Here is a 6609-nt window from a genome sequence, read left to right as displayed (position 1 = left end):
CCCACCCCCCTCCCCCCCCCCCCCCAGGCTCACCCCCAGCTCAGCGACTGGTGCCTCCTGGGTCTGGGAGGGCTCCTGGGGTCCCCCCATGGCCAATCACCGACACTTCTGGGTTCGCCATAGAGCACATGGAGGCCCCCCCACACACACACACACACATATATTCCTGTGGGATGCTCTATGTGCCCCACCATCACAGCATTCACAAGCCACACTGGTACCTCGAGGTATGTAGAAAGTTTAAAGCTGTGTCTATGGCTGAATAGTTGATTCTCTGAATCAGCATCGAATCTTCAGAGTCAGTTTCGGCTGAATCGAATCAGGGACAGTGATCCAAATCAACAAATCGAATCACTGTCCTCGATTCGGGCCAAATCCAAACCTGAACTGAATAGGGTCTACTTCGCAAATCCCTAGTAGGTAGTGTCACCATCAGGGCTTTCGCTTCTTCAACCATGGTGTGGTGTTCCAAGCAAATGGCCTGTTGGGAAGAAATAGGGTCCACTTAAGAAAAGAGAGAGGGAAGAACATCTGCATACAGGCTTGCTAATCTTGTGAGGAGGGCTTTAAACTAGGTTCACCAGGGAATGGAGACAAAAGCCCAAAGGCAGAGTAGAGAACTTGGGGACATGGGTACAAATTTAGTTAGGAGAAACAAAGCTAACGTTAGCTTTACGGGAAAGAACAACAAAGTTTTATCCTCAGGGAGAGGATAGGACAGTCAGACAACTAAATTTTTATATGCTAATGAAAAGAAGTATAGGGAACAAACAGGAATAATTGGAAGTCCTAGTACAAGCACAGAATGGTGATGTAACTGATGATGCAGTGGGATAGTTCACCTGACTGGAATATGCTCATGGAGGGATACAGTTTGTCCAGGAATAATAGCCAGGGGAAAAAAAGGAGGTGGTGTTGTCCTATGGATGAGGAAGCTGTACACATGTTCTGAGGTGCAGAACAAAGCAGAATGTAGGCCTATCGAAATCTCCTGGGTAAAGGTTAGAGAGAAGAGCAGCAGAGGAGAGAAAGTACCATAAGGTGGATACGTAACTGGTTGTACTGTTATATTCAGTAAGTGGTCATCAATGACTAGTTGGGAGGAAGTATCAAGTGGCGTTCCCAGGATCTGCCCTGGATCCAGCATTATTCAACATCTTCATTAATGAAATTTGAAATTTGATTTAATGAAAACAAATTTGCAGATGATACCAAGGTGGGTACAGTTGCAGACACTCCAAGGGGTAGGGCAAGGATTCAGAATGATCTGGATAGACTGGAAAAGTGTGCCTCAGTCAATTAGATGGGATTCAAAAAGGACAAGGGCAAAGTCCAGTTTTGGGCTCCATACTTCAAGAAGGATGTGGATAGTTTGGAACGTGCCCAGTGGAGAGCAACAAAAATTATTAGAGGCTTTGGAAACATGACTTGTCAGGAAAGACAGAAAGACGGTCATTTACTCTAGGGAAGAGAATACTGAAGGGATTTAATGACAGTCTTTCAAGTACCTGAAGGGGTTTACAGTGAGGAGGGAGAGGAGCAATGGCTTCAAGCTTCAGCAGGTGAAATTTAGGGTGGAGATTAGGAGGAATTTTCTGACTATGAGGGTATTTAGAACAAGAAAAGATAAATTACGAATCTCCATCTTTGGAAGTTTTCAAGAGCAGGTTGGACAGATGATTGGCTAGCATTGTCTAGTCAGAGATGCTCCTTCCTTGAGTGACAGCTGGAGTGGATGACCTCATGAGGTCCCATCAAGCCCTGATTTCCAAAGATCCGATTGAGCTGCATGATTTAATGATTTTACAGTGCCTAGAGCTTTAGGTGGACACTTTTAAAATCAACCTTACTATCTATGGCTTGTGCCAGAGAAGTTATGACATTACAAAGTTGTTTCTGCTATTCCCTATAGACAAAGATCTTAAGAGGCGTTCCACAGGACACTTTCTCTTTTCAGAGGAACATGTTCTCTTATCACAGAAAATGATGCAAAATGATTGAGTTTCTCCACTGCTCTCCACACACCCACTTAGGATGGGGGTGGTGCAATGACCATCTTCCTAGCTGAAAGAGATGATCACATGGTCTGCACACAGTTCAGTAAAGGAAATACCTCCCCCCCCTCACTATCTGTCATTCTTAAGCTTTGAATTCAATAAACCTTTAAAAAGGAAAAATTCAACAAAGCTATAGCAACAGTCTATTTCAGTCTTTCCCTTAATGACTTCTAAATTCACTCTTCTTTCCTGCCAAGGAGTAGCTGCTAAGATGACTGAATAAATACCACACAGCTGTGTATGAATCTCAGAAGAAATTGTTTGAGGTTGTAACCAGCCCTTGGAAAACAGTGCAAGACAAAGATACAGCAGGTAACCAGCCCTATTGTACTTCCCACGTACATAGACACACACAAATTTATTGCGAGGGAGCCAAGAGAACAGGTTTGAAATGATTAACCAAGATCCCTTTGTGCAAGAGGCACATATCTTGGAGCTATCCTTGTTTCAGCAAAACAATGGTGGCCAACAAAGAAAAGTAAGTGCATAATAACAGTTCAGGCAGAATGTGAGAGACAGTGACAAACAACAAATTAAATACAAATTGGACAGTTTGGGATGCTGGCAAGGACTCAGCTCTTTTGTCTGTTTCTAAAGGGGGACCAAGTGCCAACATTTATATAAGTACATGCTTAAAATGGGATGGTGGGCTTTTAATATGCATTATTTTGTGTTTGGGTTTGCTGCACTCTCCCTTCCCTTTACCCCCACTGAATTTATTTGATCTGTAAAAGATGGATCAAACAGAGCATTTCTGAAAAAGAAATTATGGCTTTCTTACCTATTGTAAAAATGCTTCCTTCTAAGCAGAACTCTGAACTTACATAGAAAGTCTCTGTAGCAGTGATAAAAGATTCCTGGTGCATAGTGAGGATGAAAAAAATGGTACTCAGTTGAGAGGCAAATTGCCAGAAGATGTCTTGTGGTGATGTAAACAGTGACACAGACATTAGTTTCAATAATCTGACAGCCTGCTAGCAAAACAGAACATACCTGAGCCACTCACCCAGGCTACCCAATTCATTGCACCCCTGCCCTTCCTCTCCCAATGTGCCCTGCTGTTTGGAGCTCTTAAAAAAGCAAGCCCCCAAAACTGAGGGTACTTGGAGAAAGTCCATGAAGGGAAGATTCCTACTAATTGTATTAAATGGAGTGATGCTCTGGAAAGTTCAGACCAGCTTTTTAACATGCCCTCACTCCCAACTAAGTACCTTTTCAGCTACAATTGATTACCTTGTCATTTGGGTTTGCAAGATTCTGTCAAGCAGCAGTGCAGATGGCATCAATAACATTATTGATATTGTGAGGAACCACATTTCAACTTGATACAGACTCCATTCTGCACTCTGGCAATGTAGACTGACTCAATGAGACAAAGGCTCTGGCAAGATAGGAACAATACTACAGAGAGCAGGATCATCCCTTTTCATGTTATGCCATAGCAGCTGGTCACTGGACAATACAATGGGAACATCTGTGTATAAAGGGCAACTGCTTTTGTCACATTAAGTTTATCAAAACTAGCTTGATGCTGCTCTGTTGTACATGGAGCATTGAAACTCAAAGGCTTTATGAAGTTGAGGACAGAAGTTAATGAAAGAATCCATTCAACTTTCATCAGAATGAATTTGAAATGAATACCCAAAGTGAGTAGTAACGAATACACTACTTCAGTATCTGAACACCAGTTGTGCTCCATCAAACACTAGATTGGTTAGTGATGCCTCCACTTATTTTCCTTGGAAGGGATTATACCCAGGGTTTGAGACTGTTGAAATGTTGGTTTGTAAACTAAGCAAATGGTATTGGTGATTTTACAGTCATGCTATGTCTCCTTCCCCCTCTCTCTCTGACAGGGCTATTTAAAGCCATATTAGCACTATTCACAACTGTCCCAACTTAATAGTAACATTAGAAGATATGCAGCCTTTTGGCAACATTTGCTACACACTTATTATGCCAACAGCATTATGACCCATATCTGCTGTCCCGTCACATTCGTCCCAGCATGTACATTTGCCTATATATGACCATTTCCCTAACAATCTAACTCTAGAGTGGAGATGCAGGGAGATGCATCTCCACAAAATGCCAATCAGTTTGTTTGTATTTCACTGTTAGTTCAGCAGAAGACACAGATGGCTGGTCACTATTAAAAAAATGGCTTTTCAACTGAAAAAAGAAAAAAAAAGTGTCATGACTAATTTAAAGCCTTGAATATGCTATCATAATCAATTTAACTGCTTCCTGGTTAGAGAAAAACTAGGAGAGTAAATACACAGAAGTAGAATGTCAGTTAAAATACCCACACAAAGAGTATGCAGTTCTCACTTTTCCTGTCCTCTCTTTCTCCATTAAATATTCAAACTACAAGGTCATCACAGTGCTTCTGGATGGTGATTTCTCCCTAGGAAAAAATTCTAGGATTGGAAACCACAGCAAAAACCAAAAAGGCCAGTAGAAAAACACTTTCCCCTTGCCACACAGATGAGATTTTAAGGCTCAAGGACAGCAGCCTCTACACATTTTCATCTCTTGAGGACAAGAACTGATATCAATACTATAACAACAGCAAATATAATCCCTCATGTACATAAGAAAAATCTATATACAGTAAAAGCTGAGTTATCTGGCACCTTACAAGCTGGCATGTTCTGTTAACCAGCATGCCAGCTTGTAAGGGAAAAGTGAAACCAGACGTGCCCACTGTGGCACTTCCGGTTTCGCAGAGCCCCCACGGCCCAGAGGAAAGCAGCCTGCACTGCCAAGCCCCCACAGCCTGGAGCATAGCAGGCTACACAGGGCCCACCTCCCTGTCCCTCGGAGCTCCCAAAGGGTCCGTGGGAGGGGCGGCAATGTGGCAGAAGAGGCAGCAACATCCCAGATGCAGCGGGACAGGCAGCGAACCAAACAGGCAAAGAACCCTTTTCAGGCTACTCAGTTATCTGGCATATTTTGTTATCCAGCACCCTCCATTCCCCATGGGTGCCAGATAAAGCTTTTACTGTATTCCTATTGCAAGCTTAGCCATGCTAAGGGAAAGAGTACTTATGAATTACATTCTTTTTAATATCAAATATTAAAAAAATGAAGATAATTTAGATAAAAATTATGCCATTCCTGTAATGGATTTTGTGCATTAGGGTTCTCCAAAGCTTTGGTTGCTGATTCGATTCGGCAGAGATTTGGCAGCTGAATCTCCAAATCCGAATTGAATCAGGAGACCCATTAATCTCTCCCGGAAACAGGCTGAATCTGAATCCAATATGGCCCACTTTGCCCACCCCTAATATGCATCTCTTAAGTCATGTCTCTCCTTACATTCTAAACCCTTCAATGTACTTTTTTACTTTGTCTAGTCAATGCCGATTGTAACTGATCCCTGCAATAATAACCAGGGTGTCTGACTGCTACAAGAAATCGCCCTTCTTGTACCCCATACTATAAAGCTATTAAATTTGTTTTATGAACTGCAGAATCTCAAGCCAACCCATAAACAGAATAGCAGTCAAAAACTGTAAGTCAGAATGAAGATGTGCAAGTGACAAGAGATCCAAAAACGTATTAGCAGAAAATATGTCTAAGGAAATTAGCAGAAAGGGTCTATATTAGAAGGTGGCATTACAACTGTCTAATCATTCATAAGTCCCTCATTGCTGCCGTGTGCGAACAAGAACAAGCCCAAAATGTCACAGGAAAGAAGTACCACAAAAAGCAAGCTATTTAAAGATAAAGACAGTTAACACCATTTTAACCGCCCCCCCAACCCTCAAAACCCCCCTGCAAAATAAAAATAGCATGCAAACATGCATGTGTGTTACTGTGTATTATGGGGGAAAGGAGGGGAGGGAATCCCAGTTTTGCACTGTGAAGAGCTTGACCTTAACCCACAACAAAGAGCAAAAAGGGTCATTAGAAATAATCTATTTGCTTGTATTTTTTCCAAGTAATATGGTTTTCTTTAAGATACAGACATTTCTTTTCCTCAAATTCCTTAAGTGTAAAAAGGGCCCTGCTGAGGAGACTTATTGCAAAAGTGACACAAAAGAGCAGCCAGGAATCTAAAGTGGCAAAACCACCATGTAAAAAAAAAAAAAATCAGCAAACAGCATCAAAAAGCTCTCAGTGCCCTACCAACTGCTTGTTAGCATTCACTGCAGGACAGCTACTTTCTTCCCTTTCATATTCTTCATTGGGAATGGAATGGGAAGAAAGAGCTGTTTGTTTCCCCCTCTGTCACCACTAGGGACTCTAGAGCTCTTTTCACACTCCCTTTAGTGTCTTGACACTTGACAGGCTCACAGAAGAGAGGCCCTGTTAGAGAGGACTGCCACAAAGCAAAATGAACAGCTACAACAGGGCATCCAGGAGCCAGTGTTGGAGAAAAGCTGCAAGTAAGATTTGAAAGGCAAGTCATCATAGGATAATCTGCTTCAACAAGCAGAATATTAAGGTAAAAGGGGTTTAGCCTTAATTAATGCAATAAGGAGTCACTGGGCAACTTCTTTCATCTTCCATAAATTCTGTCTCTTTTTACATTTAAACTCATTAC

Source organism: Gavialis gangeticus, unplaced genomic scaffold, assembly GCF_001723915.1.
Source record: "Gavialis gangeticus isolate Ggan-Ray unplaced genomic scaffold, GavGan_comp1, whole genome shotgun sequence".
Lineage (NCBI taxonomy): Eukaryota > Metazoa > Chordata > Crocodylia > Gavialidae > Gavialis > Gavialis gangeticus.
The sequence above is the reverse complement of the archived record's forward strand: the minus strand, read 5'-3'. Positions refer to the sequence as shown.